The sequence below is a fragment of the Terrapene carolina genome, unplaced genomic scaffold, assembly GCF_002925995.2.
Source record: "Terrapene carolina triunguis isolate 2854851 unplaced genomic scaffold, T_m_triunguis-2.0 Scaffold210, whole genome shotgun sequence".
NCBI lineage: Eukaryota > Metazoa > Chordata > Testudines > Emydidae > Terrapene > Terrapene triunguis.
The window spans coordinates 52,092,685-52,118,928 of NW_020664561.1; positions in this window are offsets into that span (position 1 = coordinate 52,092,685).

Genomic DNA, 26,244 nt, shown 5'->3' on the forward strand with positions numbered 1-26,244 from the left:
TTTTTCTATTACTTGAGCACCCAAAATTATTTTAACCTCTTATTCCTGCTAGAATGCGGAAGATACACTACTACCGTACTAAATACACCATGGATGGGATCCACAAAGGTACTTAAGAGCTTAAATCCCAGACTTAGTCACCTAAGTCAAAGTTTTGTCTCCATTGCAATCAACAAAATTCCCATCAAACCCTGCAGGCATCTAAACTCCCTTGGCACCCAAGTTTTTCAGAGTAAAAGTTCTCTACATACCTATGTTCCTGCCTCTGGGCACATGCACTGTTCCTCCTCTAGGGGTCTGGACACCTATCTCCCGCCTAAGACCCAGAGTGATTTACGAACCATGGGTAAATAGGCATTCAGATGCTTAAGACGTGTGCAGGGTCTGATCCAGTAGGCGTACTCAGAGGGAGTACAGAGCTATGGGATATTCTGACCTCAATTTCCCCTGCTGAAGCTGTTGCACAGTGGATAAACAATGAACAAGTGATTGGAGCAGGGGACCTGGACCCCAGCGTCATTGCCATTTCCCCCTCTCCCTCGCCTGACTATTCCAGTTCAGATAAATACTTAAACTCTCATTAGGCCAGAGAGAGAGAGAGAGAGAAAGAATGGGAAGTCCAGTGGATAGGGTACCCACCAGGGAGGTGGGTGACCCAGGGTCCATGTCCCCTACTCCAACCACTCTTTCATTAGTTAGCCACAGTGCAACAGCTTCAACAGGAAAGACTGAAGAAGCTGTGCATCAGAATATCCTGTAGCGCAGTAGTTAGAGCACATGCCTGAGAGAGGGGAGATTCCCCTGTTTGATTCTTTCTCCCTCTCTGCCAGAGAGGGGGGATTGAGCTTGGGTCTCTCATGTCCCAGGCAAGTGCTCTAACCACTGGGCTAAAAGTTAGGGGTACAGAGGGCACCAGCTGTCATTTTGTGTGGAGTGAAGCAGGCACCTCAGTTCCTCAAAAACTGGCTTAGGCGCCTAAGCTGCCTGACTCCAGGCAGTGGGTTCCCATTCCTGGATCACTAAGATGACATAGGCACCTCCCTGCAGCCTGGATTTAGGCACCAATCTCTGAGAGAGGAACGGGATTTAGCACACACGCCTCTTGTCTGCATCTCCCATTGGCTAATTTAGGCGTGCTGGCTTCTCTGAATCACGTTCTTACATTCTTAGGCACCTATCCCTCCTCAGTCATTGTATAGGGAGCCTAGGTGCCTAGCCTGGCTTTGGGGAATATTGAACCTATGATTTTCCAGGTGCCTAAAAGTTAGGCAGCATGATGCTCAGCATTGCAATATCTAAGTCCCTTTGTGGATCCCACCCTATAATCGAGGTTTTATAAAGTATTATTTACTTTTAACATACACATTGAGATTTAATTGTCCAATAGCATCTGTTTTGAGGCATCTTATCTAAAGAATATTTCAGATTCCATGTTCCTGATTCTAACATACTTTGTGGTTGCCCTTGCTAAGTATATGTTCATCCATTGTATTAATGATTTTAAATCAAGACTGGATGTGTTCCCAAAAGATATGCTGTAGCTCAAACAGATGTTATGGGTTTAATACAGAAAGTACTGGATGGGGATCTAGGGCCTGTCCTATGCAGGAGATCAGACTACATGATATTTCTTTAAACAGAAATTTACTCTGCTGACCCTGTATGTGGCTGAAATATACAGTTTATGAATTATTGGCCATAAATAAAAATAATACTATACCTATCTCATAGAACTGGAAGGGATGCTGAAAGGTCATTGAGTCCAGCCCCCTGCCTTCACTAGCAGGACCAAGTACTGATTTTGCCCCAGACCCCTAAGTGGCCCCTCAAGGATTGAACTCACAATCCTGGGTTTAGCAGATCAATGCTCAAACCACTGAGCTATCCTTCCCCCCTGCAGCAGAGAGGAGATACATTATAAAATGTACATTAAGACACATCCCTATTTCTTGAGCACTGAAATATTTGCTAAGGATTCCTTCTAAGTTGAAAGGTGTTAATGAAAGAAATAACAATTCCCTGTTTCCTGCCTTCTATTACAACACAATATCTATGTGCCTTAACTGTTAACGTGACCAGGACAATCCCTGTGCTTTTGTAATATTTGTCTTGAAACATCCAACTTATTCTTTACAGTTCTGGGAACAACCGTCTGACAGGCTAGGTAGATAAAATAATAGAATGCTCCAATACCTTGTCATCTCTCAACCTTTGGAAAGAAGGTATAGCACCTCTCAGCTCAAATGGCATCATGTTAAATTCAAACAGCCAGCTATGTGAGACAGCTATCGTTGTATGCACATATACTCTGCAAAATGCTCAAAGAGAATATCTTCACAGGTTAGGTGTCCAGTTTGATGACTGCATTCAGTTCTCCTCACACAAAAACTCTAGGTATCAAAAGCAACAAAAACACTCCAGTGAGTTGAGAGGGAAGTCCTGATTTTCCTTTACACTCAGGTCCCTTCCACCTTAGTACCCTTGACCGTACCTGAAGGATCTTAATTTAAATTAGGATCAGGACCGTAAGTTTGGTGTCTCTTCGGAATTTTTGCTTATACACATTCTTCCTTTTCTAATGCAAAACTGCACAGGGCCCACTCTTTAAAATTCAGTGTCTGAGCCATCTGTTCTGTATGCTATGGCTATAGTAACCATGAAAAAGACCACCATTCTTGTGGACACTCAATGAAAACATCTTCTCAATGTATAACAATGGTCAGAAAAGCAAATAAGATGTATTTAGAAAGGGATAGAGAATTATACTGAAAATTATATCCATGCTAGGAAGACTCCCACCTTGGATATTGTGTTCGCTTCTGGCCAGCTTGTTTCAAAAAAGTTATAGCAGAAATATAAAAAATCTCGAGGAGGACAATATATATGATTGGAGCATGAAAACCTTACTTATCAGAGTTGATTAAAAAGATGGGGATTTCTATACTTAGTTTAGGGAGAAAGCTAATAAGAGTTGGTAGGATAGAAAAATATAATATAAAATGATGAATGATACAGAAGAATATCAGTTTGACACTCCTTTTCTAAATGAGGGCACACTCCATGCAATGGAATGTAACATTTTAAACCAAAATGGAAATGCTTTTTCATACAGCATATGATTAGCATGTGGAATTCACTGCCACTAGATCTCCTGGTAAAAAGTTTAATAGGATTGAAAAAAAAATTAGACAATGATATGAACAATGAGAATATCCACAGATGCATTTTTATTCTAATTAGTATATGAGCCCACATGCATAAATCACCACTGATTGCCTGGCATTAGGAAGAAACTTCCCCAATGGGCACAATATTGCATCACCGTCTGTTATGGAGGTTTTACAGCAGGTACTAGATGGACCATTGGTCAAAGCTAGTGTGGGAAGTCCTCTTTTCTTACCATTATTCTTTCTCAAGGAATTCTCCCTAACCACAGAACATCCTACTTTGCAATGCAATTTGAGTTAATCATTTTTCACCTCCTTTATTCCCTTATCCACCTCCACTTTTTTCTACTATTCTCCCAGGCTATATTATCTTCAGGATCCAGTGTTTGGCATGGGAAACTTCAATCCCACTCTGTACTGAGAAACCTTATTTGGTCAATATCTGCCTTTTTTCTTGCACAATGTGGGCCCCAGTAGATACCAAAATGTATGTGGTTTCCCTTCTCTATTAAGTTGTCTCAGTTAAATCTTGAAAATCTGTTTTATATAGACCTGACACAGTGACTCAGCATGGGGCAATAAGCAATACTCTTATAAGCTATGGATATGATTTATTACTAGCCTTATGACCCAGTAGCAACACCAGTGTCATGCAAGAAATTTCTTTTCGAGTTGCTAAAGTCAGCCTTATAATCTCATGTTAACTGTAGCTTGCAGCTCAGCAGTGGTGGCACAATCCTCCTTAAAGAATAGGGATGTGTGTGTGTGTGTGTGTGAGAGAGAGAGAGAGCATGCAAACGCTTACCACCAGTCAAATTAAAAACTGTTGCCCCTATCTAGTTTTGCACTGGAAAATCTGTATGGTGCACTGGTCAAAGCACAGTGTGAGAATCCAGGGAGCTGAATTCTTTCCCTTTGACTCTGTGCCTCAGATTTTCTGTCTGTACAATGGGAATAATAATAATTACCCACCTTTGTAAAGGGGCTTTGATATCCTAGAAGAATAGCACTATGAAATAGAAAGGTTTAGCATAGCTACTGCAAGAGGCAGAACTAAGTTTAATACACATTTCTTTACAAATGCAAAAGTTTCCCCAGATTCATTCTTGTATAACCTGCTAGAGGAGTGGATCTACAATTAAAGTAATAGAAGCCAAGATTTTAAAAAGTAACTAGTAATTTGGGGGCTTCAGTTTTTGGATCCCCAATTTGAGATGCCTTAAAAAGGGGCCTGATTTTCAGAGCAAGCACCCATCTTCTGACAATCAGGCCCCTTTAAGGTGTCTCACGTTGGTCACCCAAAAATTGAGGAACATCAAATTGCTAGTTACTTTTGAAACTTTTGGCCATAATGATCCAAACGTCCTGTGTTATGATGATATTTTAAGTGTGTCTGTTTCCTTCCTGAGAGCGAGGGGTTATTTTCACTGTATGGTTACTGCAGGTTAGTACATTTGAGGTACTCAGGCTAGTCTAATTCTAGCGAGAGCAGCCACACTGCAAAGGTACCTCGAGCCATCTTTGAATCACTGCATGCACACTGTTGCAGTACTGACTGGAGTGGAGGCGCTTGCCTTCTGGGGGCATATCCCTTGTCCTTGGCACTGCAGTATTCTGAGCTGCTCCTTCCAAACTTTCGGGGTGTAGGTCAGAAAAACTTTTCAGTCTGTCCTGGGCACCTGGATGTAAATGGTGTTTGCCCAGCAGCTTATTCCAGCATGCCACTTCCACTTGTGTTCGTTGCCTGCATGCTGGTGGGAAGCTGTGGATCCCGCTCTGAACAATGAGCTTTGTGAAACGCTGATATTAATACGACTGTCATTTCAGACAAAGAGGCCGAATACAGGGAACGAGACTCAGTGAAGAGCCTTTCAGTAGCAGTTTGTCATCCTGAGAAGCCGACAACATGCTTTCCCGAGGCGACTGCGCAAGCTACTTGTAGATATGATGGCGTGGAGACATGTAACAGACTTTCAGAGCTGTGCAATCTCCCTATGTCTTGCAGGTTATACAAGACAGGCGGTTCTGGACCTCAAAAAGTGTAACACAGTGCTGGGATGACCAGCAATGGGAACAGAAGTTGAAGGCCACCTTCCTGGAACTGCACAAGGAGCTTGCCCCAGCCCTTCAGTGCTAGGATACACAGCTGAGACCTGCTCTGGCATCCAGAAGCAGGTAGCTATTGCCATAATGAAGCTGGCTACCACTGACTGTTACAGGTCAGTGGCTAATCAGTTTGGTGTCAAGAAATCAGCAATCGGTGCTGTGGTGACGGAGGTCTGCAAGGCAGTAATTACTGTGGTTCGTGGAACGCTGCAGGCTTTGGTGGACCACTGGTGGTGGCTCCCGGGCAGAGTACATGATGCCAGGGTATTCTGACGATCAGGCCTTTTTAAATTGGGACAATTGAAACTTTATTCCTCCTAATGATATGGATGTCTGCACCCACTGCCATGGTGATTCAGCTGAACACTGATATCAGAGCACCTGGCAGAGGACGGTTCAATGACATCTTGTTGAGCAATGGTGGTTGTCACTCCCAGAAGACATAAAAGCAGTCTCACTGGATCCTGGGAAAGGGAGGGACAGATGGATGTTGGGGCTGTGTGTGGAGACCAGGGTGGGATGGGGGAATGGTATTTACCACACCTGAAGGCAACATAAAAGCAACATTACCTAAAGCCTTCTCTCTGGGTACCATGAGGGGAAGGGCTGGATGCCAGGACAGAAGGGGGCCACGGTGATTTCCACCCCAGAAGGGAAGCTACAACTGGCTTTCCTAAAGCTTGTCCTCCACCACACAGCATCCCTTTGTGCACTTTGGTCCTACACAGACAATGTTAGGCCCCTTATGTCATATCCCTCCTAACCAGAACAGCAACAGTGACTCACGTCCTTCTGAGGCTGAACTGATGCTTGTTCTTGTGTCACTTCTTCCCTTTCCCGTCTGTTCCTCCATTTCCTCCCAGAGTAGCTGTGGCCCACAGTGGTGAGCGCTTGCTCCACCTCAACCAAGATTGCTGTGACTGGGACTTGCCTTGATTCTGGGTCCTCCTCAGTCTCCTCCACATTCAGTCACCCATGAACTTCCCTAGGGCCCTTGAGCTGTCTAGGATGTAGACAGCCTCCATATTTGGGGGCCCGGAGAGTACCCACTCAAACTGCTTGTAGTCTGGGGAGTCTTTGGATTTTTACCAGTCTGGGAGTTGTGGTCATTTGCCTGGCAGTACAGTGTCTTCAGGGATTTCATCTTGTTCCAGTACTGGTGGCCAGTCCTCACACCATGGGGGGAGGGATAGCTCAATGGTTTGAGCATTGGCCTGCTAAACCCAGGGTTGTGAGTTCAATCCTTGAGGGGGCCACTTAGGGATCTGGGGCAAAATTGGTACTTGGTCCTGCTAGTGAAGGCAGGGGGCTGGACTTGATGACCTTCCAAGGTTCCTTCCAGTTCTAGGAGATAGGATATCCCCATTAATTTATTTATTTATGACTGCCCAAGCAGTTCGGTGTCAGCCTTAACCCAGGAAGCCACACACTGGGAAGAGGGTCTTCCCCCAAACACCATCTGAGTGAACAAATATAGCACAGCTATAGATTCTACAGTTACAGAGACCCACATGCTAAGATAAGACCCAAACGTTGAAGTAGGGTATTTATACTGGGTGGAGATAACTTCTGGTTTGGATGAAGCAGGGAGATGGACACAAGAAATACCCCTGAGAGGGAAATTGGGGGCTGACAGCATTATAGCTGAGTTCCCACTGCATTATTAGCTCAGGCTTCAGTGGCATTCAAGCCCCTGATAGGCCAGCTAGCTTAAGTTTAAAGCACCATTTAACTCAAGCTAGAGATTTTTTGTGTGCGTAAGAACATAACTCAATGTCTTGTTGAGAACAGGACTCAGTATCTTGTTGGTCAGATTGTTGTATGTGGCCATCAATGCTGTATTTCCGGCTCTGCTTTTTTCTCTGCATTCCTAGCTTTGCCTGTTGTCACTATGGTCTCTAGCCTGATACTGGTCCCTAGTTTGCTTTTTTCTTCTTTGAGTCCCTGGTGGCTGCTTCCATGTTTCGCATGCCATTTGAGCATTCTCTTTCTCAGGGCCGGCTTTAGGAAGTGCGGGGCCCAATTTGAATACCCTGCGGCGCTCCGGGTCTTTGGCAGCACTTCGGCGGCGGGTCCTTCACTCGCTCCGGGTCTTTCACGGCACCGAAGGACCTGCCGCCGAAATGCCGCCGAAGACCCGGAGCGAGTGAAGGACCCACCGCCGAAGTGCCGCCGAAGACCCGGACCGCCGCAGGGTGAGTAAAAATTAAAAAGACGCCTAAATTAGGCGCTCTTCTTTAGGGCGAGGGGCCCTCTTAGGCGCGGGGCCCGATTCGGGGGAATTAGGGGAATCGGCCTAAAGCCGGCACTGTTTATCATTCAATTCTTTGGGGAGTGGGGAGGGGAGGGGTAAAAACCATAGTCAAAAAACTACTCTAAGCTTTTCTTTTCTTTTTTTGTTAAGCCTCCAGGAATGTTTAGCCTTTCCTCACATTGCTTTTGCTTAATCATTCCCGCCAGCTTCATTCTGAGACTACGAGATGATGGTCAGATCCAATTTAACCTCTCTGGAAGACTCTTGTTTTGTGCAGCGATGCTCAGAATTCCTCCCTTACTATCACACAGCCAATTAGAGCCTTCATCCGGTGAAGTCTTTGTGCCGTGGTTGCTGCCACTGATGTGTGGTTCATGAAGTTGCATGGTTGCTGCCCAGATGCTGCAGTCTTCTTAACCCGAGACATTATGATAAATATTTATCGTAGCAAAACTGTGACATTGAGTCTGTTTCTATTTTTACACCCACTACCGTCTACATCTGTTTTACTGCATTCTACATCTCATCTGTTTCTCATTCCCTCTGCTCATCCACATCCACTTTTATCTGCTTCTTTGGGCTTGAGTCTCCTCTCCCACCTGGCTTACGTCAGTGTGACCCCGTTGCCTTCATTGGAATTACTCCTCATTTACATCAGTGTCAGTGACAGGATAACTAGGCCCTTTGCTTTCCTCTCCTTCTCACCTTCTTCATGCCTCCTACCCTTGGAATGTCTCCCAGTTACTGATGTGCTGAGCACCAAAATCCTTCTCCGCCATATAACCCCTTAATACCTACTTCTTACCCAAAGCTGTCCTGTGTACCACAACGTCGCTGTGCTTTCTTGCACTGTGTATGGTATTTGTCTAGTATAGATTGTATGATCGGCCGATGAGGGACTTGTCTGTTACACATTCTGTAAAGTACAGTGTTCATTGACAGTGTGCCAAACCATGCAGAAGTTTCTCTCTCAAGGATCAGTGGGATTCAGCATGAACTAGTGAAATGTTTGATCAACATATAGAATATGGGATGATTGGAAATAGAGGGCCTATCTGCCTTTGAGGCAACCTGACTTTTTAGGTTGAGATTTTCTAAGCCACCTTTCCTCTGCCTTTTACCTCCCTTTATGGAAGCCAGGAGTCTGGTTTCACAACCAACTTGACTGGGTTTTCTTTTCTCGGACAATGCCTGCCACAGATCCATGTTTCTATTTCAGTCAATGTAAAGCTGCAAAGGATGACATGCATTGTGTCCCAGGTTACCAGGATCTTCTTAAAAGACAGAGGTCTGGTCTACACTACAGACCTATGCTGGTATAACTATGTCGCTCAGGGGTGTGAAAAATCCACGTCCCGCAGACATGTAGTTATACTGACCTTAACTCCCCCATGTAGACAGCGCTATGTCACTATGACAGCACCAACATGGCGTCCGCCTCTCGCGGACGTGGAGTAATTATGCTGATGAGAGAGCGCTCCCCCGTCAGCCTAGAGCGTCTTTACCGGGCACACTATAGCATCACAGCTGCATTGGTGTAGCTGTGCCGATATAGCGCTTCTAGTGTAGACCTATCCTTAGGCTCCTACAGTTTGGATCTTTAAAGGTGTTTAGGTATTGCTGCGCTGAGTGTTGCAATGTCTAACTGACATGCCTAAATCCCTTTTAGGATCTTAAATCCCATTTTCAAATCAGCATTACAACACAGAGTGCAGCAATGCCTACATACCTTTAAAAGTCTGGGCCTACGTTATTTTTGAAAATGGGACTTAGGGTAAAATTTTCAAAATCCCCATGTGACTTTCAAGGGGATGTAAGGTCCTAAATCCCTTGGGTGTTCTTGCAAATTTTACCCCATATTTATAGTGTATGAGTATCTACTAAAGCCTTGAATCTCCAACCACTTAAGCATTGTGTATAACTCAATTCACATGACCAGTCACACGGGAAAAATTATGCACATAAGCATTTGCATGATTGGGGTCATAGGGCCTGATCCTGCAAGGTCTGTTAGTTGTGGTATTTACTGTTATGAATGGTTCCATTTGTTTATACCTAATAGTAAGTGTTTACAGACTCTGGACATGATCCAGAGCCCCTGGAAGTGAAAGGTAAAGGTCCTATTGACTTCTGTGGGACAGGATTGGGCCCTCTGTCCTTGAACTCCCAAAGTCCTGCCCTACCATGTATTGGCCTTATGTAAAACTTGGATAAAAGTGTGTAGAAATATATTTGAATATTCTTTACATAAATATAGGCTTGATAAATCAATGGCTTCTTACAAATAATATTTCCACCGAGTATATTCCCATGTGCCTTTTGCGTATTTATGATGCAGTAACAGGAAAAACAATAAGAAACATAAGTTTAACATTGAAATGGAAAACTTGTCCTAAAGAGTAAACTTTGATTTATTAGCAAAAGCCCTGGATGAAGGGAGTCTAATCTGTTGTCACAGGATATGCTAAAATTTCCTTCACTCTTGTCATGATCAGACACAATGCTACCTAAAATTCTGACATTTTCTCGTAACAGAAAACAAAGGAGAGCAATAAGCACTTAAAGGCAGTAGAAAGCCCGGAGCTATTAGCATGTCATTGTCAAAGATAAAAATAAAAAACACAAAAGTTAAAGGATTCTGGAGTGTAGCAAAGACCTCCAGACATGAGTCAGACACTAAAAATGCCCAAACTCATTTAAAAAGCTCTTTGTCATGGTCCAAAAAAACAACATTTTTAGTGTTTTTCCTTTTACTTTACATCCCGCTATTGCAAGTACATGGCTAATTATGATCTGAATGATATCTATTATTCCTGTGTCCTTCTAGATTAAACCGGATGTGTTCCAAATATGGCCACAAGCATATTATAGTGTGCAGTGAAATCAAAAGAATAAGATAATTCTGTTTTAAGGGTTAATGGTATTCACTCCCACTCAGTTTGAATCACTGGACAAAAGCACTAGTGTTGCCTATTCTAGGCAGCTGTGCTGAATAGTAAAGATTTGGAGTCCTTTGTAGGAAGGAGAAAAATTAAGTCTTTGTAAACTTTTTCTTTAGTATATTCTCCCAAACACCCATGCGTAACAGTTAAGACATTTGGAGTTGCAACAGGCTAAGGAAAGTTTGCACAGATAAACAGAGTTATTCTAAATTTTGTGCCTACTAAGGTCTGAATCACAAAGTGCCATTGCATTTCATTTAAAATGTATGTGCAAGAAATCATTTTCCTAACCAGGCCCATTGTGTTCTGTGGGCTTTATTTAATCACATGAATAATGATAATATAAAAGATAAATAGCAAAATGAGCTAGAAAGGATTACCTCACCACTCTCTGGTCTAAACTACTATGACCTTACAGAAATTTGGGAGTGATCTTACTTTATGAGAACATGAAGCCTGATTCTTGACTCATTTACACCAGTTATACTGGTGTAATTTCATAGATTTAAGTTGCTACTCCTGATTTACACCAGTGTGAGTGAAAGGAGATTCAAGCCCCTACCCATTAAATTATGCACAGGCATATTGTTAAACCATCTTGACACTCCTAGATGCTGCTCAGGGGCTCCTATGGTGAAAGCATATGAATACTTAAATAGAGAAACTACCTATCAGAGATTACAGAAACCTCCTGGATTGTGAGGGAGAGGTGGCTTGGTGACTTCTAACCCTTGTAGATTACATGGAACCATCAGTTCAAAACCCTGCAAATTTGACTCCGCCTTCCTTCAGTCATTGATAGAGGAACTTACATTTAGCTACCTACTGCACATGTGTGGCCTTTAAATCTTAGAAACCAGCATCGTTACTGGTCTGTGTGGATGGTCAATGTCCACTTAACCACATGGTTCAGTCCTGCTGACTTAATAATGATGTTGAGCATGTGCATAAGAGTTTTGTCTTGGCCCCTTGTTATCTCTAGTCCAGTGTTTCTCAAACATTCCAAAACTTACATTATACTATATTCTAAATCTGAGGTTTAGCATCAAAGCTGATTTTTTAGTTGAATGCAAAAAAGCACTATATTTTAAAGAAGAAAACATGCGTTCCCCACCCTAAAGCCCAGTGTTTCTCTGAGCACTGAGTAATGTCCATGTGGGCTGAGAGCTTTTCCTGCCTTCCCTGGTGTGTAGCTCTTGTTTCTTCTAGATATTTCAGTCAATACCTCATGTCACTATTCAATTTGTTTATTAAGAGCACTGAAGACAAAGACACTTTCCATTAAAAAAAACACCTGCTGTTTGAAAATATAAATATATGTTCGGCTAGCTGTAATTATTTTAGAAGGAGGAGTGGCTGTGCTTTATTTATGAACTGAGTTTGAAGTAGATTTGCCAAACTATGGACACTTTAGCATTCATGACACTATTATTCAACAACATAAATCTAGATCAGATATGTGCTGTGTGAATTGATAGCGGGTATTCTGTCTGAGAAAAATGTGCTGTGTGTGGGTGCAGGGGCCCACCACATGGAGCTGTTTGCAGGACCAGGGCCTTAGACTATAAACACTTTGGGTCACAGACTGTCTCTTGGAACAGTACCTCCCACAACGGAGCCCTGATCCTGACTGGGAATTCTAGGCGCTATTATAATACAAATAAAAATGAAGGATAATAGATATATCTGCCCCATCTTACCATTCTTAAATACTATAGGGTATAAATGGGCCAAATCAGATCAGATACAAGTGGCTGCAACTCTTCTGTGGGGTGGACTTCCTTGCTGCTTGTAATTTGAATGAGATATTTGTATATGGCTATAAAAAGTTCTCACTGAACAGAATTACGCGACAAATACTCAAAGTAAGAACCCCAGGCCAGATTCTCAGCCTGTGTAAATCAGCGTGAACAGTGATGGAATGGAGCTATACGAATTGACGCAGCTGAAGATCTGGACAGAGGGATGTTTTTACAATAAGAAATAGTAGCTACCATAAGGGCCACTAATATCAGCCTCCTAATTTGGGGTGATTCCACACAAATTAGATATTTATAAGAAGTCATAACTGTGTGGCCTAAAAAGCTCAAATATTTTCTTTACAGACTACATTTAGAACCAACTTTTCAGTAATACGTTTTATTGGACTAACTATACAATATTGACAAACAAGCTGTCTGGGTATAGGAATCCATTCTTCAGAGTCAATCCCTTCCTGACCTGGAGGGGAGTTTTCTACATCCCTAAAGCTTGACTGTCAATATTGCAGCATTAGTCCAATAAAGGGTATTAGTCGAAACTTGACTCTACATTTTGTCTCACCAATAAAGGCAAGTAATTAAAAATATTGAGTTAGGTAACAGGACACATGGTATCACAATGCACTAGTAACCACATTCTTTAGAAATATTTACAGTTTTGCCTGCAAAATACACAGTGGGTAAAAACAAGTAAGAAATGGAGGCTTAAGAAAACAAAATCCAGTTTCCAACTAACATATATACAGAGGAGCACAAACAGTGAGGGGACCTAACCATCAGCCTTCCCCTAGAAATGCAGATAGGTCAGTGACATTTCCAGAAAGGATTTAGGGCCAGATTCTGACACCCACACTCTCATTAATTATTACCAGCCCCTATAAGCAGTCCCTTTGCCATCGGCGGGACTTCTCATGTAGTAAGATGCTACTCAACACAAGTAAGCATACTGGAACATGGCCTTTAACATGCTCTAGGTTAGATTCTGGCATTTAACCACAGTGCAGAGCCACTACCAAAGGTAGAGACCACTATTGTCCCTGGCCCTTGAGTGGGGAGTACAAGTGGTTGGAAGCATAGGCGTCGACTTCCTCTGGGCCCGAGGGGTGCTAAACCACCCACTCTGCCCTAGGTCCTGCACTCACCCACCCTCTTCCCCTAAGTCCCCACCCCTGGCCCACCACTTCCCACCCCCGCTCTGCCCCAGGTCCTGCCCCCAACCCACCCCTTCTCCCAAGTCCCCACCCCGTCTCTTCCCACCCAGTTCTGCCCACTCCCGAGCACATCCCATCCCCTCTCCTCACCCTTCCTCCCAGAGCCTCCTGCATGCCACAAAACAGCTGATTGCGGGGCGCAGGAGGCGTTGGAAGGGAGGGGGAGGAGTTGATCAGTGGGGCTGCCGGCAGGCAGGAGGGGGGCTAGGAGCTGGCTGTCAGTGGGTGCTAAGCACCCGCTAATTTTTTTTCCATGCGTGCTCCAGCCCTGGAGCACCCATGGAGTCGGCGCCTATGGTTGGAAGGATCTTTGTGCTCTCCCCACGTCCCTTGTGCACCTTCAGAAGAACTAGGGAAAACCCGCCCTTTGTTCTGAATGGAAATTTCACAGCTAGAACTGTCATTTGTTCATAAGTGCATAACAGATGGTCTGCTAAAGCCACTGACCAGTACCAGTATCGTCTCACTGTTTCCTTGTACTTCCTCTGTATTCACCTGTTGTGTCAGTCTTATACCTAGGGTACGTCTACCCTGCAGCTGGGCATCTCCTTCCCAGTTCAGGTAGACAGATATGCGAGCTCTGCATGAACTAGCATGCTAAAAATAGCAGTTTAGTTGGGGGGTAGCACGGGCAGCTGTGGCACGCAGGCTAACCACCTAAGTATGAACCTGCCCCGCCCCTCGGGATGTATCCTTGGGTAGCTAGCCCAAGCAGCTGCCTAGCTACGCTGCTATTTTTAGTGCACTAGCTCAAGCAAAGCTAGCACTTGTCTGTCTATCCGAGTTGGGAAGCCCGCGCCAACTGCAGTGTAGCTGTACCCTTAGATTATAAGTAACTTGTCTTTGTTCTCAAAACTCCTGAGAGTCAGCTCTCTAGCCTCTAACATGTAGACAACATGAAAACTTTTCTAGATTCTGAACACAGTCCAAAACATACCCTTTTTTTTTTTTTTAGAGATAGGCCAAATTATAGCCCAGGATATGACCCTAGCAAGATGTGGGGACGATGGACTTCAGATGCAGATTTTGTATTGAACATTTTGTCCTGGGACTGTGTGCAGGATGGGCTTGGAACCAGAATCTAAATGCTGCCAGACTTAGGGAAAGCTTGGATTCAGATCTGAATTCAACAAATTAGGCCTTTCCCCAGCATTTTCTCCCAAACCCATAAAATTCTGCCAACTCACTCGGAGTCATCCTCATTCCAAGTCTTGGCTCATTGAATGATGATTTTGGAGCCCTGTCTCAGGAGTTTTGAGCATTTAGGGTTGGCGGTACCCAGTACGGCAGTAGTAGGACACTTTTCGATTTACTACTGAGAACATTAGCACTAGTGCTCTATGGTGATTTTATGGTTGAAACAGGCATAAAATATTTGTTTTGTATTTAATAAAATGAAAGAGTGACAATCTATTTGCTTCCTCTTTGCCTTATGCTTCCTCCTTGTCTGTTTCTGCTAGCAGGATGGATCCAAGTTCTTTTTACACTACACTTTACTCATTCGAATCCAGATACTAGGCTGTGACAGATTCTTTCCTGTGGTAGCTTTTGGCTTCTTTCTTCTTTAAGCTCTTTAGACCTTTGTGCTGCTGCCATTACTGCTACCTCTGGGCCTGTCATGTGGCTGTTGGACTGTGCTTTTGAATTTGCTTGGTTCTCTGAAACACTTTCATTCCTAAGTACTGTACTTTATCCAGGAATCGGGGCGGCTCCAGGCACCAAGCGCGTGCCTGGGGCAGCAAGCTGCGGGGGGCGGCCTGCCGGTCGCTGTGAGGGTGGCAGTCAGGCTGCCTTCGGCGGCATGCCTGCGGGAGGTCCGCCGGTCCCGTGGTTTCAGCGGCAATTCAGCGGCGGGTACGCCGAAGGAGCAGGACCGGCGGACCTCCCACAGGCATGCCGCCGAATCCGCGTTACCAGCGGACTGCCCACAGGCGCGCCGCCAAAAGCTGCCTGACTGCCGTGCGTGGGGAGGCAAAATACATAGAGCCGCCCCTGTTTGGAATAAAGTGTTATTCTGCACTGAAGATGGAAGTTATGCTTCTAATGGTGGAAAGATAGGGGTTTCCAGTGCTTGGATATGTATTCTAAGATTATGATTAACATTGATATTGAACATTTATCTTCCAGTAGCAACTCAGCCAGAATGGGAACTCCATTGTGTTAGATGATGTACGTACATATATGGAGGAACAGAAGGGTCAACAGACTAAGGCTCTAATCCTACAAACACTTATGCATGTGCTTAACTTTACACACGAGTAGTCTCTTTCACTTCAATGTGTAAAAGTTAAGCATGTATATGTTTGCAGGATCAGAGCCTTATTGAGTATGTTCTCCCATATACAAGTTAATTCTGAGCAAATTTAATGATACTTTTACCTAGAGATATATGATACCTATAAAAGAGCACTTGATCCCTAATTCTTTCTTACTAACCTCTTAATTTAGGTAATTATTATTGTTATTCCAAACGTTTGTCCATCATCCTAGTATCTAGGCTCAGTTTCTATAGAAGAAAATAAGGCAAAAATATTTCCTGAGAATAGTGAGTAAATACATCATGACAATACCACAACTGTAAAAGACAGAACTGGGGTAAACTATTATTATTGGTGCATCATAAGTTAGCATGGTGCTAAAATTTCATATTTTTTAGAAAAATTGAGAAACAATACCTGATGTTTATTACAAGAATCACATTAAAAGAAAAAGATGTGCCTGTCAGATTCTATTTTCTTATGGTGCTTGGCTTTAGAAATGGAACTGAATTATAACAGAGGGAGTAGAATTAGGATCTTTACCACTACCGTTGGAAAATACATGATAGGTTTTAAAATAATCAATAGAACAGGGCAACAAAAGAATAGACGATAGGTTGTATCTTTTTTTACTCTGTTTTCAAGCAAAGCTAGACATCCAAATATTAGAATACACGCACAAAAACTCATTGTTACTAAAACTAATTAGTGTTCTGCTGCTTAATGCAAAAGCCTACATGATGTCTTGACCTTTTTACACATTGTGTCTAAGGTTGTGCCATAAAACAGAGGGAAGCAAAAATGCCTCCAGTTAGCCTCAAAGCCTTAAGTAGTTCAATTGATTGTAACAATACAGGCTATGTATGGGACTTATATAAAGGTACGGTTTATTAGATCTTGATTACAAGGAGCCAGTGAATTAAACTCGTCATGTTAGCAAACCGTTTTCACTAGAATGACGGCCGTTCTGTTTTTGGGTAATCCTTCTTGTTTTAAAATATATATGTATAACAGAGATTAAAAAGATAACTTTGAAAATTAGTTGCTTCAGGCCCTGTTCCTGAAAACCCTTCCTCACATGAGCAGTCCTTACTCATGCAAATACTAACTAAAGGTAGGAGGCTCAGGACCTCTATGAGATTAATATCTTTCAGATTGATCTGATTTTGCAAACAGGTTATTCAGGGATGCTTTGCTATCGGCTAATTCAGTACTTTGGCAAATAGACAAGAGTATTGAAAAGAAGTCTTTTACATACAACTGGAAAATACAGTTTATTTTTTTCATCTTGATTTTCCTAGAAGAAAACAAAACTAGGGCCCAGTCCTGTGAAGTCATAGCAACCTTAGCTCCCATCAAAATCCCTAGGGATTTTGGATGTTTAGTACCTCTCAGGATCAGACCCCAAAGTATGCATATTCCAGTTAAACGACAGGGAATCAAGTAAGATCAGGGTAGGATTTTCAACAGCGCTCAGCATTGGCCTGTCTGCGTCTGTTGAAGTCAACAGTAAAATTCGCATTGACTTCGATGGGAGCAGCGTTAGACCAACATTGAGCATGTTTGAAAAATCGTACTCTTAATGTATAAAAAAATAAAAAATAAATCAACCAAACAGAAAGGAAACAACTGAAGTAAAATACTTAGGAATAAAAATAAGAAAACATGGAAACAGTTTATTTTAAATGTTCACTCACAAGCTTGGAGAGATATTGGAAATGTTTTATAGAGCTGAGAATACGTTTCTTGTGCTAACATAAGATTTGTTCCAAGGCTTTTACTGGAGAAAGAAATCAGAGATGTGCTGCTGAGGCCAACTCTTCAAAATGGAGCTGGCAAATTTCACATTTATTTGAAAGACACACACTTTAGAAATTCTGTCAGAAGGACTGTAAGTCTATCTCATAAAAGCCTGTGAATTTCTCCTTGTGTAGGCTACTGAAAGGAACCAGATGGTTTATTCAGATGTTCTTCTAAGGCCTAACCTTACATTTGGGGCATGTAAAAATCTCTCGGGGAAGTTAGGATTGGGCCCATAGAAACATGGCCATTTGACTTTCGTGGCCTGGTACAACAATAACACTGCATATAAGGTATAAGTCTGTCATGTAGAGATTAGAGGGATGGAAAATATTCATAATAAAATGCAAAACTACTCAAAATTCAAGGGATTTTTGCATCTTGTTCTATACTTGTGACATGGCAACAAAAACCTTGTCAGACCATGATGCAATGGGGTGCAGCATACCTAGGGGAGCCTGTGCTCTCCCCCCATATTCTCTGTGCACAGGCTGAAAGGCAAGACTGCGTTAGTTTTCTGTGGTCACCGGCAGAAGCAGAGCACCCGGCATTATTGATTAGTAACAAAACTCTCTGTTCTTGCTATTATGCAGACAGACAATCTGTATTTATGAATGAGATGGATGTCAAATATTTCCATTGAAATAGATTTGTTGGCATAAAACGACGTATGTGTTGCTAACTGACTTAAAATCAACAAGTGCAGTGACATATTTCATTCTGGGAATAATAAGATCCCAATTTTAAATTTTTAGACACCTAACTTGTGTCCAAGTCCTGCCCTGCTGTGCTCAAATCAGCATCAGATTTTTAGGGAACAAAAGGCCAAGTTTGGACTTCCATGCCTACAGAAAAGAGACCCGCAGTTTAAAATGGTGGGTCTGCTATGTGCGTTACAAAAGCTACAAAGTCCTTGTACATCTGGGACGTGTGCGTATACACACACACACGTGATTTCCATGGCGAGTCTATACAGCACCATTTAGAGTAGGAAATTCAGGGATGTGGCTAGAGGGTCAGTGCACTGTGAGTATTCACATAGCCAGAAAGCAGTGGGAAAGGGAGCAGTAGACTTCCCCTGTTACTCATTCTAACACCTTGAAATTGTGCCTGTGACTTGGCTATGCAGTCACTTTGGCCTATTTTGATCATGGGGTTAAAATATCATCTCCCTCACTCAGACTCCCTTATTGTTTCCCACCAGCAAAGTTTTTTCACTGTGGAGTTGCTTGCAGGCTCAGGATTTGAGCACATATGTGTGGGATTCAGATGGCAAACTGAGCCACCCAGGTTTGAAAATTGGCCCCCGGCTAGAGTTTTATTGACTGATTATGCAGCCCTCAGTTTTCCTTACTCAGAATTAACCTCTCAGGTCACAGAGCCCAAGACTGACCAAAACAGAAGGTAATATTTGCAATTTTGTAATGCACTGGGTTGAAATTAATTGTTTGTTAATTAAAAGGTACTGCAAGCCATGCCAACCCTCCCCCCCCCATTTTTTTTTTTTTTTTTTTTGTTGTCTGGAGAATTATAACAATCCTTTTCTGGCAGTTAGTTTTAAGATCATTAAATGATCCTCATTTGCAATATATTTGCAGAAGATTACAGCCCATCTAAATTGACCCTGAAGGAAGACTTATTTCATTAATGGGCTGTCCTGTGCTAATGCATAAAGCTAGAAAAATATATCTATTAAATTCTTAATGTGTAAATGATGTTTCTGGCTTTCTTCTTAATTACAAAGCAAAATGAGCCTGACGTGCACTACGGCTAGGAAAAAATGATCAATTTAATCCATCTTCTAGGAGAAAACTTTTTTAGTGAGTTCCAAAATCCCAGATATTCTCGGCTGAAGACTGGAGCCTTATTACTTTGTTCAGTAAAATGTGCCAACACAATTTATTTTTTCCCTGGATTCCAATGAACAGAACCGCTTGACATCAACGTGGTTTACTCAGCATCAGCTAAGTTTTCTAGGAAAAAATTATTCAGGAGCTTTATGTGCTAATACAAAACATGGATGAGCAGAGATTTAAAAATGAATGATGCCATGCTATTACTGGCTGATAGGGTATATGCAGAATATGAGCACAGTGTATAGAAAGAGATTTACTGTACATATATATTTTCAATGTACTGTCTGCACAGAACCACCTAACTATGCACTATCACCACAATGTAATTCCCAGAGAAAAAACTTCCTTAAACTGGAGGTAAGGTAGTAAATACATATCAATAATTTAAGTGGGGAAAGAAAAGTAATAGACTGTAGTTTTGACAGTAAGTATCTGAATATCAGGAAATTCAAAGATAAGGTTACACTTAAAACACACAAACAATGGAAAACATGGAAATGTAATTTAGGTACCTCAAACAATTTATTCTCTTTTCCCATTCTTGCCACTTTGTGTGCCTTTGAGCATAAAGGAGATAGGGTCTCTATGACAAATAATCCCAGCTAGTTGACATATTAAATCCAGGATATGTCTAGTTTAGCCAGGAACGCTGGTGGCTGAAGACCTTTTAAACTCTGCTGACATTTAAAACCATGTTGTCCGGTTTACACAGAATAGTAATCGTATGAGCATGAAGGGTTTAAGATGTCTGCAGATACAAGTCTGATCGCTGCGGATAGTATAAAATATCAGTAAGATTTCCAGTGCCTGCCCTGAAGGAAGTTTATTACTATTTCTTTAGATTTATACAAAATCTTGATGGTTGCCCATCCTGTGCTCTGGGCACCCATCCATAAATTAACACACACAATGCGAAAGGCCTTTTCATACATTAAATAAATATCCACCAAACACCTCCCGCCTTGCCCGAAAGCCTGAAAATAAAAAACAAAACTGTGGCCATTACAGTGGGTTAACAACTCTGGTTTCTCGAGGGATCCGGGGGAAACAAGTTCCAAATGCAAGGGTCTTTCTTGGACCGTGCTCTGCTGGCCTTATAGCAAGGAAAGTGTCTCCAGCTGGCAGGCCTTCTCTGATCTCAACCGCACAGCATGAAGACTCACAGTCCGACCTATTTCTGATTAACTGATTCCCAGAGGCATGGGGTATGCCCTTTCTGTTTCCCAACTTCAGCATGCTCCACATGTAGTCAAAATATCCCTGCCGAGTACAAGAGCTCTGGTAGGGGAGACAAAGTCACTGGAGCAATGGGGCCTAGACTGTTTAGGGATTTATAGTCTGTAACCAGCACCCTGAAACTCACTGAAATGTGAATAATACAGATTACAGAGCATGACCTGCCCTGCTCAGAAGACAGGTGGTTGCACACTGCACTAGCTAAAGCTGCTATGAGGTCTTCAAGAGTAGAACCAGGCACAATGAGTTGCAGAAGTTGAGACAAAGGCACCCTTTGACTAGCCCAATGTATTTTATCCACACATTGCTGCAGATACTCTTCACCAAGTAGGACCTATTCGACCCAGTTTGCTATTAGTAGGCATACCAAACATTGTGGCTCAAGGTTACTCTGATATCTGCTAGGCTGCATCTACACTAGCAAAAATGGGACCCATCCACCAAATGCTGGTCCACCAGTGGTAGGAGCCATACTGTAAACAGTAGTAAAAACATCTGAGCTCTGTCTATACAGCAGCTTCCACCATTGCTACTGCTAATGGAGCTGCATCCATGGGCACCAGTAGGGAAACATGGGTCCCAGTTTTGCTCAGGTAGACAAGGCTTTACTCCTTTCTCGGAAAGTAGCTGTTTCTGGATGTCACTGTTTATTCTTTCAATCAAGTAGTGATATGGAGAAGTTCTGTGCAATTATACAATACTAAACCAAAGTCCTGTCTTTTTAGAAGATAAAACTTACCTCAAGTTTTAAATCCAAGCGTCCCAAAGTCTCATTTTTTTATTTCTAATTTATTTCAATTTTCAATTACCCCACTTAATAAAATAAACCACCACCCTACTTAATAAAATCATATATTGGTATTTTTAATTGCATATTTTACTCTTGCACAGATTTCAGGAAAGGCAGATACTGTTCGCTCTAACTTTCCAGCAGGTCCATTTCCTGGCATTTTTCATGTCGTTTAAAATGTCTTTTCCTGTCTTTTTATGTCATCTATGTGTTTAAAAACAATATACTGGGCTATATTTAAATTAGTCTTTTCACTTCTATCTACTGGGAAAACAAAAATGGTGTGAGAACATCGTTAGAGTTTATGCCCTTGATAGGTCAACCAGAGTGAGGCTGAAACTAAAGAAGTCCTACTATGACCATGCCAGCGGAAATGAAAATTATACCACTTGTACTAACAAGTACATTTCCAAAGGGACTAGAGGTATTAGAAGACTCTAAACAGATGCCTCTGAACTTAAAATACACTTAATTCCGAAGGCTTGTCTTGTAATTAATTTACCCAGTATAGAACCTATGAAGAGAATGTGAGGCAGAACGCTGCGTCACTCAGCAGTTTGCAAACTTCAAGGAGCATAAGATAAATAATTTAATTAAATAAACATTCACAATCATTTTTCACATTCATTTCTGTCAGGATCATGAATCCATAGTGGTGAACGTCAAGGAAAACATTCTCCAATTTATCGTTTAATCTCCTGCAAGAAAAATATCCATCTGCTATAAAAGGAAAGTGCACACATAACCCACATCAAAAGGATATCACTCATACTTTAGTTTCAGTTTTTATTCACTTTAACTTGGACTTGCGGTATGTAGGTCTGTAAACAGCCTATTGAACATGTGAAGCTTATGACTGACTGTTTTAGGAACACATATTTGAACAAACAGCTTTAACATGCCTCGTGTTAATGCAGCTTGTATGTCATTAAGAACTACCAACTCTCAGCTGTTATGTGAGAACTGACAGCTGTATTTTTCTAGTATTAACTAATGCTGTGGGGAAAAAAAATGCTAAGGTTTCCTGAGCTTCGGTTGCAAGTTTGTTTTAAATACTCTCTCTGCTTTAAGAAATGATAGACATATTGATACAGCAAACTGCTGCACACCACACACAATAATAAGAGGCAGATGCTGATTCCCCTACATACGTTCCCCACTCATACTTCTGCTGTTTGGTTTTGTAGTGTGATGAGTCAACCCCACTCAATTTGACCTCATCCCAGATGACACCAGATACAAGCTGGCCTGATCCTGCAAAGCCCTGCATGAGAGAGACAGAAAGAGAGAGAGACAGAGAGTATGTGTGTTTGTGTGTAAATCTGACTCCAGTGGCAGTTCCATGTATCGAAGTTGTGCAGATTAGGGGTCTGTAATTTTTAATAATATTTAGACTTTTTTAAGCTGGTAGATCTAAGAGCTGCAATAGGATTGCACAGAAGAACATTAAAAATTGAACCTCAAGTAAAGGGATAATGGCCCCAATTTTCAAATTTAGATGCCTAAAATTAGGCCCCTAAAGCTATGATTTTCAGAGGCCTAAGGTATTTAGGCACCCAATTTCCATTGACGGTAAAAAGGGTTGAATGCCTAACTTCCTTAGGCAGCTTCAAAAATATCACCCATAATCTATATGTAGGCACTTAAATAAAAATGCCCTGATTTTCAGAGATGTTCAGCACATTGCGGGAGATTTTCAAAGGCATCAGTGGCAGTTAGGTGTTAAGCCTGAATTATGCAGCAGGGACCCAGGAGTTATATGACGAAACCCTCTTACTGCCCCCAGTCCAATCCAATTTTATTTTATTTGATATTAAATTCAATTGACTTTATTCTGCTTCCAAATATTCAGTCTGCCACAGTGCTTTTTATGGAGGTGTAATGTATTGCGGAAGTTGCCAGGAGAAATGCTGGAGTTGCTGTCAGCTGGCTAAGAGATAGTGGGGATATCTGGTATCCAAAAGGCAATTTGGGGAGATAGGGTTTGAATTCCTACTTCCCTACCACAAGAACAATTGACAATAACTAGATGCTCTCACTGCATCCTGCCCCAATATCTGAAAGCAATGGATAAGCACATTGGTTTCTACTAACCTGTAGTGAAATATTTAACAGTATTGATGTTTACATTGGAATTACTAGGTTTCAGAGTTAACAGTCTATTAAGATGAATTGGAGCAATTCACACTTCTAGCAAAGACATTGTTTCAAGATTTCTTCAGATTCAGACAGACTCCACTACATTGATTAGATTCAGTTCATACTTTTAAGGTTTTCTCCACAACTTTTTTTTTTAAATGAAAGAATAGATTCCTAGCACAATTTTGCTAAAAAATGGGAAATAATGTGGGCATTTAGGCTTTATCTTCACTGCCAAAAAGAAAAGAAAAGAAATTTTTCCCCTCAAGGTAGCTAGTTGAGGTCAAACCCATGTGGCATTTACAGTGGCTAGCTACTATAATGCCTTGTTTCCACTAGGATTTTACATCAAAATAGCTATCTCAGTGTAAAAATGCATCTTTTTGCAGGGAAGACAGACTTCAAGAGCCACGTAATTACCTTCTACACAGGTCCCTGACACTAAGCTTAATTATATTTTGTACTTTATCTTTCTAACCCTGGAAGTATAAGAAACAAATAACAAAATGCATAACACTATTTAAAAGTCAGTATTTACAATTCTCTGTTTTAAAATATAACTTTGGAGACATACCAAATTGGTATAGTGCGCTGAACAATTTAGGTTGTTCTTTCTAGATTTACTATGAGCGCAACAACAAATCTGGGGTGTTCCAAGACATCTGGTCAGGTTTCCTGGACATTTATGATTGATGAATGCTTAATAGCAGACAAAACATAGTTAAATCTTTGTGTTTGGCCTTCTTTACAATTGCATGTGCAGATGCATTGGGCTAAATTCTGTGCTGTCTCAGGGCCTGATCCAACTCCACTGATGTCAACAGGAGCTTTTCCATTGAAGTTAATGGGAGATGGATCAAGATGTTACATCGCAGATAACTCTATTAAAAATCAATACAGTTCCACAGGTGTGAAATAGTGGCAGAATGTGATTCATTCAGTATAGTTATAAAATAATATACGTTGCAGGCCACATTTTGAAACCAGCCTCAAAATTTGCATGGGCAAATCTTTACATATGCACAAGTTATCTTTACTTGTAATTATGCAGTTTGGTTTTGCATGAACAAATAATTGTAAAGGGAAAATGTATATGTAAAATTTAGGAGGCTGGCTGGAAAATGTGTCTTGGTGATTTGAAGGGGTATTATGTCCTACATGTGTTGAATTTCCCTTTGTTGTCTGCATTGCTTTATCTTTGTCATTCTGCTTTTTTAATTTCTTATTTTAAAAATTCAAAATTATAACCAAAACATTCATTTAAATTTTGAGCAAAATAAAGGTCAAATATTGATGAAAATTTCATCCTATTTCGACCAGCTCTGCTCTGAATCTATATTCTTTAATTGTCTCCCTAAAATAATTCATTTCATTTGTTTGTTCCTTCTTCTGAAAGGCTTCCACCCTAAAGGCCTGATCCTAGAGAAAAACATTTTGGAGAAGGAATCTTCAGGCATTTTGATAAATTCTCCAGTGATGAAGATGTGCAGATAGCATGAAGGTATGTGGATACCATGTTGATTGGTAGATAGTGCTATGAAAATTCCCTGGTAGAGATCTCCTGTGATGAATATACCATCTTCTCCACTTCAGAGATGAAAATGTTCCCACTAATATTAGATACTTCTAAAATTCATGAAAGCGCGCACCCCATTTAGTTTCCAGATTAAGACCTAACTCTGTTCAGATGCTACAAAAGCACTGTCTGAACTACACATCCTTTGACATCTTTGGAGGTGTTCAAGATCAGTAAACAAGCTAAATATGAGGCCTGTGCTAGCTTTACCTCAGATCATTTAGATTTTATCTCACTATAACTAGGGGTAGGAACTACAACAGGCAAAGTGACTGTGTTCCTTGCATTAGTATAACAGAAAAACTATGAATGATGTGAGTTTCATGCCTTTAGTAACATTACAAAGATCAATACAACTGTAAATTTCTAGTAAATCCTGGAATAGGTTTTTTTTCTCAGAGCTTCAAACCATTGAGTTTTAAAAGAATCTTGTTTATAATCATCCTAATCTCTGAGATTCAATGTAATGTTTGTGAAGTTAGATTAGTGTACAGGTATACATAAATCTCTCTTTTTAAATATTGTGTATAATCAACAGAGTTCTCCATTCTACGCAGGGGAATTTTGCAAAGATTTTTCATTTTGTGCTTCTGGGCTCTTGAAATTAGCAGATGAAATAGCATCTAGGGTGAGAGGTACAATATTGGGAAATTAAATTGATTGATAAACATAGTCCTGGTTATTATTTTGTTTTTCCTTACCAGGTATTTTGTAAAAAAATATATACATTTTGTGTTTACTTCTGTTTGTTAATGCTTTGATAAATCAGACATTTTTAGTATTCTATCAATGGCAAAAATCTAATTGCCTTATTGTATTCTGATTTATTTCTTTCCTTACTTTCTTTGCATCTGCAGCCCAACAAATGAGTCTCTAAAGAGATATATGTTATGATACAGTGTCAGTGAAATTAATCCTGATCAATTTTAAAGTTCACATTTTTATTTGATGACTTTCCAGGGAATCACTAAAACTGAGATTGACTCGCTCTCTTCTTTTGTTGGTTAAATATTGTTGTTTGAAAGCACTGGATACAGAAGAAGAAATAGATCTCTTATTTCAGTTCTAACACAGTTGTGTGTCTATATAAAACAAAGCAATATGAACTGATGGTGTTGTTATTAATTTATAAATAGATACCAAGTACTA